General features: G+C 41.7%; 1 protein-coding gene across 3 annotated transcripts in view; it reads right to left on the reverse strand.

Moving 5' to 3' along the window:
* The window catches only part of atxn1a (ataxin 1a), an 88,133-nt gene that overhangs the window by 45,999 nt on the left and 27,757 nt on the right, over window positions 1-14,377 (reverse strand). For 2 of the 3 annotated variants that reach the window (XM_046418348.1, XM_046418347.1), the window contains exon 3: window positions 8,531-8,718. The gene's annotated coding sequence lies outside the window, so the exon portion shown is untranslated. Of the gene's footprint in view, window positions 1-8,530; window positions 8,719-8,819; window positions 8,881-14,377 lie in introns of those variants that run through there. The other variant, XM_046418349.1, reaches the window with a different exon arrangement.

The raw sequence follows: 14,377 nt of genomic DNA on the forward strand, positions 1-14,377 counted from the left end.
CAACACAACACTGAACACAGCCTACAGTTATATACAGCGGCAGGCTCGCAACATGGTGCTGCCGTGTGATGTGCACAGCACGTTCCCCATCTAAAGCCATCACAGTGTTGTATGAGGTCCCATCAGAGTGTAGCACCACCGCAATGAATTACTGCTTTGAGAGAGGCTGTGCTGAACAAATGCATTCATGAACGGTCTGGGGAACTCAGTCCAACAAAAACATTTTACTGATTTACTTGATGCACTTGGGAACGATTTATATAATTCATATACTATAGTTATATGTAGAGGTTGAATCATTTATTTTAGCAAATAAACCACTAAAAAGTTGAGATGCTGTACATTTTCACATGGGCAGATATAAAGAGGGACTGGAGCTAAAGCTAAAGAAATTTGTCTACTAATTGATTAGTCGATCATGACAATAATAATGGGCAACCATTCTGGTAATCAAATGACCACTTTGTCCCTTTTCAAGAAAAAAAAATCCCAAACATTTGCAAGCCATTTGAAGGTGTCATTTTGAGCTGAGGAAACAGTGCTAAGTATTTTTCTGACTTTCTTAAATAGGAATTTTATCAGAATAATGACCGTCAGAAAAACACAGATTTATGCAGCACTTTTACTGAAGTAGTTCTTATTTTGCACAAACATAAACTATATGGCAACCTCTCAGGCATCTGAGTTGAATAATATCTGCTGGCTATCACTCTGACCATTAAAATCCCTCAGCTGAACCCTATTTGCCATTGTTATACCATTCAGGAAACCACCAGCCTCTACATTAGCCCCGAGTTCGCTTTGTTCCCCCAAGCGAAGGAAAACTAGTTTAGCTCAATGGGCTATTAGCCCACACCTCTCTGCACGTAAAAGGATTGAGTAGAGGAGCATAAGTGGATAGTATATAGGGATACTGGTAAGTGGCCATCCATCAACACTGCCGTACAGACTGCGCCAACAATTCTGTGATGGCAGGAAGGCTTGATATATACACCACTAAACAATACATGAATAATGGTGTGGGTTTTTGGTTTTTGTTTTTTTTTTTTTTTTGACACAGCCAACCAGAATACCACAAAAAATGTTTTGTTTTGTTTTTTTTTACAGAAAAGTGATAATTTAGCTCTACAAAAGAACTAGTACCACAGACATGGAACATATTTTTAAAGAATTCATTCTGATTTGTGTCTCCATTATCACTAGCTGGTACAATCACGGTCTTAATAGGAAGTTTATTTGTCTCCATGGCTCCTGTCAAGGCAACTCAACTGGTTTTCTCAAGGTAATTATCACAGAGGGTGGGAGGCAGTGATTGGAGCTAACAGCTCAGGTATCATATCATCACATCTCGAGCATGTACCAATTTGCCAATTAGAGACACCACTCAGTGTCTGCTCAGCCACGCCAACCACTTGATAAAAAGGAAATTACATTTAAAAAGCAGTAAATACCATTTAAAAAAACAAAAAAAAAAACAATGGCTGCTAACTACTAAAGAGGGAAGAATGTGGCCAAGTCAGTGGCAGGAATTTAGAGAGAGCCATGGAGACTGACTGAGAAACAAGGAGACACAACACGATCAAAGGGGAAAATGAAGGCAAAGTTGACTAAAAGAGAACAAGAAGCAACAGGAGCAACAAGGCACAGAGATGGAGTGACACAAAGAGAGGCAGGGATATATGGAGAGCAATTGGTATGTGGGAGAGAGTGGGTGGTCAGAGAGATGGCACTTTATCATGAGGCCTAGTAGTAAAAGCAATAAGCCCTCCATAGGTCTCAGCATAAGGACTTCCCAGGCACCACAAAGGCCGTCCCCATTCATCTTACTAAAAGCTGAAGTTGCTGAACTGAGCTCAACGCCTCCTGTGGAAAAGCATTTGTCATCATGAACTCTGGACTATTTCAGAACATCCATGCACACTGTCCATAAAAAAATGTCCAAGAAACACTTTCATTTCTGGCTTTTGAGGTGAGGAGACCATCTGTTTTATTTGTTTCATCACGTTACATGCAAAAATAAACCAAAGTTGCATTTAGAGCTCAACAGAAACATTCAACTCAATGTTCATTAATCTCATGCAGGCCATTTTTTTTTCAGAAATATGACCTTTTATACATACAATGAATTTAGAAACCAAACAAAATTCAAAATGAAACAATTCACCAGGGCAATTCATGTCACCTTTTCAGCTTATCAGTTAGGGTGTGTCACGACAAATACTTCGTGCATAGCAGCCCCGAAAGCTATCATAAACAAATTAGTAGCTCCGAGATGACATTTGTGCCAGGAAACTACACAGGTGCCTCGACTGACAGGAGAACCTGTAAATTATCTAATTTGCATGACTTCTCCGTCCTGTCTCCGGGTAATTATCATCTTTTGATGTGATCACTCCTGCCAGTTGCCACCCACCAATCCCCATCTGCATCTCCCCATACTTTCTCATCACTCTTCTCAATTGTCTCTCTCTCTCTTTCTCAGTGCACTTATACTGGAGGTGTGATTGCATTAAGCTGCCGAGAGAGAGAGGGCAGTGCCGAGGCCGCACTAATGCACAGAACACAAAGTACAGAGTAGTGGCGGTGAAGGAGAGCAAGAGGAAAGTTGGAGCGGGGGGGGGGCATCCATTACTATAATCATTTTACCTCACTTGAAAAGGTGGCTCTTAGAGTGGCTGCTGTGAAAGAAAGAAGAAGGTGAAGACAAGAGAGAGAGAGAGGATGAGAGACGAGTGGAGGAAAAAGCCTCTCACGGCTGTTAGTAAATCTAAAGCGCAACTTCATTTTTCAACCTTTATTGCTTTCTCACATGAGCACCCAGAGCTCCCACACAATAACCAAAGACATTCCAGTGGTATATTATTTTCCCCGTGGCGCGTTTGTAATATCCTTGCGGTATCCTGAGACATGCATTTTCAATGATAGCAATTAACAAGACCAGTCAAAGCTTGACAGCAATCACAGCTTTTAACATTATTCTCTATTCAGGTTAAAATGCATAAACCATAAATCAAAAGCGCTAATCACTCAACCTGTTTACAAACCAACCAGCAAATTTCTATTAATACAATAAAGCCAAAGCAAAGGCAGCACAAAAGCAATATGTTGCTCCATGCAAACAATGAGTGGATATCCTTCAAAGTGGGGGCGGAGGACAGGGAATACCCTGAAGGAATAACATCTAATGCAATCAGATCGCTCTGGCCAATTAGTTGGCACTACAGCCTCGCCACAGATGATGTCAGTCATCATTACTTATTGCTTAATTTTATAAAGCAGAAAGGAACCAAGAGCAAACAAAGAAGAAAAGCAAAAAAAAAAAAAAAAAAAACCCAGGAGCAGTTAGGAAGAACAGTGGATTAATCACACTGAAGGCAGGCAAGCACTCTTCTGTGAATAATGGCAACCAGAGAGAGAGAAAACTACACACACGCAAACTTTTAACATGCTAACTTTTAAGCTCTGCAAAAAAACCCCAAAAAAAACTCACACATCTTACCTCTTAAATATAAATGTAAGAGTAAATGCCTAGAATGACTAAGTCCCAAAGATACAGTACACACCACAAAAATGCAGACAGAAACACCCACCCCCATTACTTCACACACACACACAGTCAGAGACACACACAATGTTCCAGCACATGTATGGCTCATTAGCAGCGACCTACAGCAACATGTTTTTCCATGCTGATGGCTGAATTCCAGTCGATACCCCACAGCTACACATGACATTTCGCATTTCACTTACATATGCATTTCACCATGTTGTGGTCCACAAGCACAAATTACTGGAGGCTGAGTCTCTAAGTACGCAGTACAGTGTCCTCGCACGCACACACACACACACACACGCACGCAGAAACGTATAGATGAAGCTATGGGTCTGATTAACAAACATGCTGTAGCACAAATACACACTTGCAGAAGGACCCACACAGTGATGTTTATCAGGACAGAGTAATGGAACACAGTGGTTGAGCCAAGCAGACATATGCATGCTGATTAGCTCCTGTGGGGGAAGCCCTTGCACCCCCTGTATGGTTATTAAGCCTGACTTCAATATCTCTCTTCTGTAAACAGACGGCGGCTGAATGGAACATAAGGAGCTGCAGCAGAAGTTCATTGTTACAGTTGTTCTATTTAAATTACATTTTTATTCTGTGATTCTCAGAACAGTGTTTTTCCCCCTGAAGTATTGCACAAACTGAAAAAAAAAAACAAAATCTTGTTTTCATCAATACTGTGACATAACTGCTTCGTCAGGTGTCATTTGGCAAAGAAAGACTCAAGATGTGCTGTGAGCATTACAGCACTGCAAAAAGGTTTATGCTACAGTTTCTCAAGTCTGAGCCATGAAGTGACTTGGAAACTGGATCCTAAGAGATCTCAAAGATGAATATGTTAATGTGTTAAAGTATTTTTTAATAATTTCCAGACAAATATTAGGTAGTAGGAACTCTTAATGATATCATGTTAGTTGCATTAAGTCACACTCAATTCTGGTTGGGTGTTTTCAAGTAGAAGCAGACTGCTAAGGCAATATCATTACAGATCTTTTGGAGACAGAACGGCTTTGGTTGAAGCATTCAAATCCATTAATGTGTTCTTTTCTCTTCTATTGTTAAGAGTTCCCAACAGCTGCACAATAGGCAGCATCAGTTCAGCTCTTCCAATTGGGAATGTCTGTCTTTTCTTTCATTTCCCTCCTCTCATTGCTGCCCCTCAATTCAGAAAACTCTGAAAAAAAAAGAAACAGCAGTCTGGATGAACTCAGTGACACTGGGAAAGGTAACTAATTGCTTAGTGAGCAGAGACAGACACAGCACATGTGTGTGTCGGACAGCGTGCACGTGGAGACGTGTGGCGTGACAAGTAAAGACGGCGAGACAAAAGCGAGACTGATTGAGAGACTCGGGAGGCGGGCGGTGACAGAGAGGAGACAAGGCAGAGAGAAGACGGAGAAGAAAAAGAGGGAGATACAGATTAAACTTGTCTTGATTTAACTAATTATGCCTCCTCGTCTGTGGCCATCATCACATAAGAGGAGAAAACTCTCATTTTAAGATACAAATTCTCTTTCCAATAATCCACCCTCTCTCTTAGCACATATCCCCTACCCTCTTACTACTTTCCCACTGTCTTCTCCCCCTCCCTACTCTCTTCTCCCTTCTTCATTCTGGTGCAACTGATCTAGCAGTCGGCAGTCTCAGGTGTGTGTGTGTGTGTGTGTGTGTGTGTGTGTGTCGATGTGTCTCCCTCCCAATTGAATCCCTACTATGAGAACAGGGGCCCAGATCAAATAAAGCAAAGCACAGCTATTACAGGAAAACAGAGAAAGGGAAATCCACGCTCACACGCAGGTAGCGAGAAGGTGGTGGTGGTGGGGGCACCTCCATTTACTCAAGGTTGTTTAACCCTCTCGAGGAATAGGTCTGCACCAAATGTAAAGTGTTTCTCACAGCAGGAAACTTATGCAAAGTTTGAAATGAGTGTCTTGTAAATCTGGCATCGAAATGTGGTGGATGCTAACCTTTAGCAGGATGATTTAAACAATGTATACCCTTCTGACCTTCTTGCTGTATCCATATGCACTTTATTTTTGTTGTTAGCGTGCAAAGAAAATGCCGTCTAAAGTCAAACAACAGGAACATGTTCAGTTTACTTTGTATTGAGCATTTGGACTGATAGCCCCTGGCATCACTGGACATCTTAAGGCTCCACTGGAGCTTTATAATAGCGAGCATTGCTGGGTTAATTGGTAATCTGACATCTCTTATGATTACTGTGAGCTGTTACTGCAGGCTGCATTGAGTCTGAGCATGAGAGAGTGGGTGGAAGTCATTTCAGTCTCAAATGAAAAAGAAAAATCAATGTTTGAAAATATTAAGTTAACATAAAGCTGTCAGATTCCCCCTGAAAAAAGTTTCCTCTTCCTCTTGGCACGTAAAATATCGCAGCCTGGCCATGCACTAATGAATTTAAAGCCAAGCAGATTTTGAAAACGTGCTCCAGGTATTATCTGAATTTAAAGTTACAGCCGACCAGCAATGTAAGTAATGTAATGAATGGATCAATGTGATGCCTTGAGTTAAAGCAGATTTAACATGTACTTATTTAAGAGTGACTAATTTTTAGCACACTTGAGCACCGTCTTCATAACTCACATTGAAAAGAATTGTATTGTTCACTACTTGCAATGTCAGCTGTGTCGTGACATAAGTCTATTCTGCTGTTGAACTCTCTGTAACGCAAGGCACAAGTCAAACATCTTAACACTCTTGTCAAATCCTGGATGAGCGGATTCTGACTACACGTCCTCCTCAGGCAGCCAGACTAAGATGGATCCATCCCCTCTATGCATGACTGGCGGTTTGTATATGGTCCCTCCATTAACAGCTATTTTCTGACATGTGTTGATCACCACGACTTGCCGCCCAGCATCATTGTTTGAGCTTCTAGACTGTCAGCCCTCCATCTGCTCATTTCTGAGGCTTCCTGCTCAGAGAAAGGCAACTGTCAAGAGCGAATTTACAAAAGCGAGGGAAAGCAGAGAGAAGCAGGGAGCGAAATGTGTAATTTCCATTCAGCAAGACTGATGGGTGAAGAAAGGAGGAGACGGGGAGGAAAAGTCTGGGAAAGAGGGGCAGGGAGAGGCCGAATCTTTATGAGGGAGGAAGAAACAGAAAATCAACTTGCTTTATATTTAGCATTTTTTATTTACTGATGTGCATTTCTTTCATCTGTGTCATCTAAGGCCTACCTTATTTTCCCTCTCACAAGCTCTACTTTACACCCCTTCTCAGTCATCCTCTCTGAATTGCTACAAAGTTAAATTAATAAACTAATTAGTCTATACTTCAAAACACATTTGTATAGTTATGAAGAAAGTCCCCAAGCACACCATAGTACCTCACAGCAAAATCTAATGATGTTGTTGGTGAGTCAGGCATAATTACTTAAGGGCAATAAACAGAAAAACTGCAGAGTCAAAAGTCAGTCGATAAGCTCCAACTGGGGTGAGACTCGGAGGAAAGGTTGTTGTGATTTTTCTATTTTTACTTTTTCTTTTTTTTTAACTAAAACTTCTGAATGTGTGTAGTTTCATTGACAATGGTGCTTGTTCTTTTTCCCTCTCTTTCTATCTTGAAACACATCTTCCATAAACATAACAGCCCATCAGAGACACTGGGAACATAGAGCAGCAGGAGGCAGAGGGGACGGGATTGGTCACAGCAGAATCTCAGTGCAGCGGGAGAGGAGAGGAGTAAGAGCTGTGTTCAATGAGACCAAAGACAGGGATTGGCTTTCTCACTGTTCTCACTGTAAGCCCTTCTATTCATTCTGCTCTCCCTCATAGGAGAGAATGGAGCTTCAACACACAGCTGCTGAGACGGAGATAAAGGACTGGCGGAGGAGCTTCAATAGATACGACGGAGGGCGAGGATACGGAAAAGAGGAGAAAAAAAGGAGGGAGGGAGAGGAGACGGCAAAACAGAGCTGAGAGACATCAGTAAAGAAAAAGAAAGCAAGAGAATACAGTCAAAAGACAAACCACATGGAGGGAAAAAGAGAGGAGAAGGAGCATGGAGGATAGGAGCTCAGACAGGCTGGGTCACAGAATCGTGCATAAACCCAAACACACATGAGCACATCAGTACTTTGACTCTGCTACATTATAGCAATAACACTGACAAAATACTCAAATGATTCCAGTCACGGACCTTTGCTGCATGTCAGGTCTCCCCTCATTCCCTGTTGCCTGTTTAGTACATGCTATCAAAGGCAAAAATGTCCCAAAAAATGATGAGAAGAAAAAACTGGTAATCACTTAAACTGGCCACAACTCACATTCCCAGTGAGTTATAAGGGCTCACAAGCCACTCAGCTATGGCAGCTTCACTAACAATGTCACAGTGGCACTTTACTGTTATCATTATCAAGAAAAAAAAGTCGGCTTCTCTATAAAGTCACTTCAACAGCTGTAGTTTGACTTGTTTGGTCCGAACAAAAGAGGACGAATCATTGCCCTTTAGTTCTGCTCCGTTTTTAGTTCACACCGCCTTTTAAGTAATGAGCCAAGATGTTTAAGCTTGAAGTTATGCAGACTGACATGTACTTCTCTGGATAGTTTTGGTCTTCCTGCGTCATCACTGTTACACGGACTCAAGCGGGTGAGTAAAATTTTGAGTGTGTAAACCTCTCCGGTGTCCGGCTGTCACACTAAATTCTCACGAAAATAAAGTATTATTGGTCAAGATCATCTGTAAACAAACTGCGTTTTAACTCCTTTTCATTTTCTTATTGATAAGGTAAATTTCCAGCTGCCAGATATGTATGTGGCCATGGTTACCAAATTGATCCTGCACAAATACATATGTCTCTTACTCAGGCTTAATCAATTCAGCAGTTCACCAAAAGCAGATGGATTAAATAGCAGCTTTTGAATTCATGCTAAAATCACATATCCACTATCACAAAACCCCACGGTTGTTCCACCTGGGTGCAGTCCTGTTTGACTTCCACCCTACCTGAGCGGAGGAGGCAGGGCTACTTGGGCGGCGTAGATAAAGCCTGCTGCTCAGTTGAGAACTGACGACCGACTGGAGCTGCAGTTATTGGTGTGAAGTCTGGATCTCTCCACCGACGGGAGGGAAGCGTTCAGGGTGCCGGCGCTGTCTGTCCACGTCTGTCTGTCTGCAGGTGCTGTCACCATTCCCTGCAAAGAAACAGAGAACGCGTGAATGCCATTTTAAAGAGTTCCTTACTCTGATGCTATACATCAGCATATGTGATCACTGCTTGTTCGAGATTAGTTACCACTGTATTGATGACCAAATCATGAGCTTAAGCTCCAGTGCTATTTTGCACAGAACGCTCTCAGTTTTAATGGCGGTTGTGCAAAACAGCAGCAGACGCTGCGGCTGCTCACATCCAGAGCTGGCTGATCTTGTTTCTCCAAAGTCAGCAAGATTGTTAACAAATCTTTCTGCATTGACTTTGACTCTGAAGAAAAAAAACATCAAAAGTATCCCAACATAAAAAGAAGTATAAAAGCAACACTAATGTGGCGTAATTTGCAGTATTTTGCTGCTACACACCAACACACTGGTAATAAATATGTGTATATATTTATAAGGACAAAGCGTTGACTTTGTCCCACAGAAGATGGACTCATGTACCTGCTTAGTAGCTCTTCCTTCACAACGTCGTAACTTGTGCTAATTTGTGCGTCCTAAGTGTGTACAACTGCAAACCATGTGCATCCGTAAATGTCTGAGCTTGTGATGTTACACACTGGCTATCACTGTCTCGTGCTATTCTCTCCCTCTCCCTCTCTCGCTTCAGAACAAACACCCGTGCTATTTATACACACACGCCCCATTGGCATGGCAACCACGCTTTGTTTACCCGCATGAGACACTGGTTTGAGGCGTGTGTCTTCCCTTTTTTTTCTCTCTCTCTTTTTGTTTGAATAAAAACATAGTTATTTGGAGGCATTTGAGTCTCTTTCATGAGTCTGGCTCACTTTAGAGTGGACAATGTTTCACTTTGACCAAATGCCTCCGGTAAATCGAGAGCCGTTCTGCCGAAATGGAGAGCTGGAAATAAGACTTCACTTCTGTGGAAACCGAATTTTGCTTGTTTGTTGATTTTCTTGTTGTCTGGGTCAGAGCCTCAGAGAGTTTTTGTTGAAATGATTCAGTGCTACAAATGGTTATGTGACTAAATAGACACCCATTCAGTGCAGTTTCATAAAGCTCTATCACAGAAACTGATGTGTAACAATATAAATATATTAGTACAACATACTTGTCTGCAATGCCTGCAACACTACAAAGTCTAAGAGTGTCAGACCTCTCCTTTTCTACTCTGCACATAAATCACTCAAGGAAATAAATGTTAATTTGAAGTCCCATAAATCAAACACTTGCAGATCTGGCACAGACCAAACTTTTGTTTGCAACTACTCTAAAGTATTTAATCTCAAACTACTTCAGTGGCCACGCACAGTAGCCTACAGAGGAAAACTATTGTATCATGTATCAGCCAGATGTAAATCTTGCAGAGTTTTCCTGAAAAGGATCTTCCCCTGGTTGGTAAATGTAGTGAAGTGCCCAATTTTATGCACAAGCACAAACAAAAATGTCTCGTGCACTCATCCAACACACTCTTCTCATTTACAGTAACCCCGGAGGCTGTTACTATAGCGACAAAGACATGTTCCAAGGTCATGGGGTGGAGCTGAGCATTGAGTTGAACCCTGAAACAAGGCATCGCCTTTGCAACACAAAATCAGGTCAGCTGATCATGTGGCAACCAGGCCCTGTGGACAGAAACCGATACTAAGCACAGCGTTACTTGTTTGTACTGTGCTGACACAAACTCAGCAGACATACAAACAGGGGAGCATGCAGGCATGTGAAACCTGTAAAACACCTGGTGTATAAATAAAAACAGACTGTATTCAGAGTCACGTACACACACCTACAAAACCGAAACACTAGAGACATTTGTACAAGTAGAAACACAAGCAGGAAAAGCCCAAGCTGAAAACATTTACAACACAGCATGAGAAAGGATAACATCCTAATATTCTGTTGTTGCTACCAAAAGTTATAAGCTGATCGTCTTTCAGAAACTGGATTGTTGTCTGCCACACATCATCTGCACTTCGGCCGTGCTGAGTAAAATATTCTAAAAATGTCCAAATTTTGATTCAACTCAAGAACTATCTTAATAAAAATGCAGAAGATGAAGAAGTAAACAAGATTACAGATATGAGCAGACATTCAATGCCCACTTTCTGCCCTTGACAGTCTATGCGTTGTGTAGCAGACACATTTCAGCCAACCCCCCCCAAAAAAGCCTTAAGGTTCTATTTACACTACGGCTTAAAAGTCTCTGACTACACTGACTGTATATCTGCAGTATTAGTGTAGATTAACAGCTTAATCAGCATAGTAAACATACCTGACTCTTAACCACCGTGTCTCTGAAACTGTATTTTCCAACTGAAACTACATACTGAAAAAAAGTTGCGAAAGGTTTGCAGTGGGGATCATGAAAACGCAGGCTGTGGACTTTGTGTGTGATTCTGAGAGCTGATGTGCAGGCCCTGACTGCTGAGCCAAAAGACTACCACAAGAGCGTTATGTCGACGGGAAAAATGCAGAGAAAACACACAACTCAGAGATTTTATAACAGAAATGCTGATAACACCGAACATGGAGATACACGTAGCACACTGACTACGTGCTTCTCGGAAAAGATCCACTCAGGAAGTCATTAGCTGCTTTAAAAAAAAATTACAACCACCAATAAAATCATGACTTCTCATCCTCCTTTTCAGTTGCATAATTCAGTTGTATCAGTGAGTTAAAATCTGCCCCTGAATCAATATCTTTGATTGAATATGGAGACAGAGCCTTCACCTGAATTCACCTTTTCTGTTTCATGGAAAAGGGCAGTCAGGATATTGTGAACAGTGTACACACACACACAGGTTTGGAGATACACAAACACACACACACACAACTGCAAGTTTTTCCTTCCACTCAGCAGGCTAGGATTCGGTTCCCTGTCTGTCATGCAGCACACTGTATGTGTGTGTAAGTGTGTGTATCAAAACCATGCCCTGCCCCTCAAAAGTCTGCTTTTCTATTGGTCCTCTGCATGCTGTCTCTCTGTCACACACAGGGTCAGACACGCATGCACACACTCACACGCATACACGGCAAGCACAGCGGTCAACAAAGAGCACAGAGCTATAGGTGGGCGTGTGCGTGTGCAGATGTGTATGTGTGTTTGATGAGGACCAGAGCAGTATCTCTTGCAGGATTACACCCTGACCTAGCTTGTCTGGCTTGTCTGGCTAATGCGTCTGTTACTGTCCACAACATCTACATCTCTACACAAAGAGGAACACCAGAAACCCCACTAGCTATTTTGAGCATATTATGTTCTTCATTTTTCTTTTAGATTTTACCTTTACATCTCTGTCACAGCTTCTGTTTTCACACATGGTTTTCATGCTCCTGGGCTTGTTTGGCGCCATAAGCATGACCTTCCTTCTGCTGCCTTTGTTCTTTATTTCTTTCTTGAAACTATAATAATAATAATAATAATAATAATGATAAACACTCCAATAAAAGGAATGGATCAAATGCACCAGAAGGCAACTATCCTCAGAGGGGAATTGGACTGAAACTGACTATTACTTGGCTATTCTGAAAAAAGATTCACTGCAACAAACAAGCTGAGATGCTGAAGGACTGAGGAAAGTGAAGCATTGCAAAGTTCTTGGATTGCACTGCAGGCTCTCAGTTCACTGCTTGCTTACAACAAAACAAGCAACTAACTGGCCAGTAATGGGCTGTTTTGTTGAACACAACCCAGTCTGCAGCCTACATCCCTCGGTGTAACGCAAAGGGGTGTAATTACCACCGAAATAATCAGAGATCTACGAAAGTCATGCACGAGCAACTGAAGCAGCTCTTTCTAAAGAAGTAAACCAGTGATGATATCAACAGTGAAGGAACAAGATATATCCCACATTCAAAATGACTGTCAGTGAACAATGTATCGCAAGTTTAAATATTACAAAATATAACTCATGGCACATAAACTATTTGCAATAATTATTAATAATATTTTTTCTTCAGTTTTGTTGCAGACACATGCTTAAACATAAACCTGGCCTCACTGTTGGCAGTACTGTTTGTGAACTCTTATGTCAGTAAAGCTCAATAAATTGAAACTGAGTAAAGCAGTGAGTGGTTACAGAAAAAGAGAGAAAGGAGTACAATGAGACACAAAGAGAAACATGAACCACCTCCCGGTTGTGCAACGCGCTCCCTCGCTAACCCTCAGCACTATCACTGCAGGTCAAAGTTCAGCTCTCTTAAAAGCTGCCTAAATGTGCTGCTGTGTACCTGGTGATCACGCTTTCTCCTGCTGATAAACACAGACACATCTCCACTACCATTCATACATTATGCTTACATGCACAATGCAACAGCAGGCCCGGCAACCTAGATAGCACAGATAGTGGCACAGTTACAACAGGCAATAGACGCTCTGTATACGACTTAGATAAAGCGAACTAATGTACAGAGATAAATGAAGCTAAAAACGCAGTATTGGGACATCGTTAGAAACCTGCTGTCTAGCAAAAATGTTGCAGATGCTTAGGTTGAAAGCATGTGCTTACTCTCCCCTCTACGGGCCTTTGCAGGTGAGGATGATAATGGAGACACCTTTTGATATCATTAAACTTCTTATGGTATAATAACATCTGTTTAATGCCACAGTGTTATCGCATTACTTCACACAGGAATTTACAACTTAATGAGGAAGTATCAAAGCTGTGTTTGTCATGCTATAAAAGGCTTCCATTCTTAGAGTAAGCGTAAACTTATAGTAAAGTTCAGCACTGAGAAAACACTGTAAGTAGTTTTGCACTTTTTCAGCGCTGTTGAGCTACGCCCTTAAAGCAGAGGATTTTAAAGTAAACCAACCATCTAAAAGCCTTTTCTGATTTCTTCTTCTCCTCTCTCTTTGTCTCCCATCTCTGCTCACCTTCTTCTCCATTCATCATCTTTCCTCTCTTAAACTGATATTCTCCAGAGCAACGCATCATAGTATAACAACACCACCACTATACATGACGGATGAGAACAAAACACAGAGCAGAACTCACACACACACGCTCTACACAAGAAGAAAAGTGTGTGAAAAATGCAAAAATAACTGCAAGTGAAAGAGATTTTAACAAAAAGGAAATAACACATGAAAATAATAATAATATCCATTGCTCTTCTGTATGTGTGTGCATGTACAGTATTGACATCAGAACACACAGATGTGAGAGGAGCTAACATGTCTAAGTGAAACTGGCAGAGTGCACTAGCGCTGAACATCACAGCACAAGCTGCTACCTGAGGGAATTACTCAGCATTCCTCAGTCGAGCCGCGTTAGCGCAGAAGAGTCGCAGGGAGCCCGGCTTTGATCGGCCCCCTAAGATCCCAACACTGGGATAAGGGGAATATGCTGGGAGGGGGGCCTGCAGGGAGTACATATATATGCACATGCAAACACACACTCACACAGAATCAAATCTTCAAAGGTGCACACATGCACACACGCAAACTTCTTCATCTTACGTTCATGCATTTTTTTCCAGCCAACCAACATGAACATCATGTACACCAATCTCCTGTCGCAAAGACAACAGGAAGTAAAACCCATCAACTACAAATAGGTACTGAAATGTTTTAAATTTGTACATGGATATTGAACAGCGCTGATGCAAAAGGCCTGCTCTCCAACAGTAATCTGACGGCGAAGCAGACGGCAGGTATAACGGTCGGATTAC

This window comes from Scatophagus argus, chromosome 17 (genome assembly GCF_020382885.2).
Source record: "Scatophagus argus isolate fScaArg1 chromosome 17, fScaArg1.pri, whole genome shotgun sequence".
NCBI classification, from domain to species: Eukaryota; Metazoa; Chordata; class Actinopteri; family Scatophagidae; genus Scatophagus; species Scatophagus argus.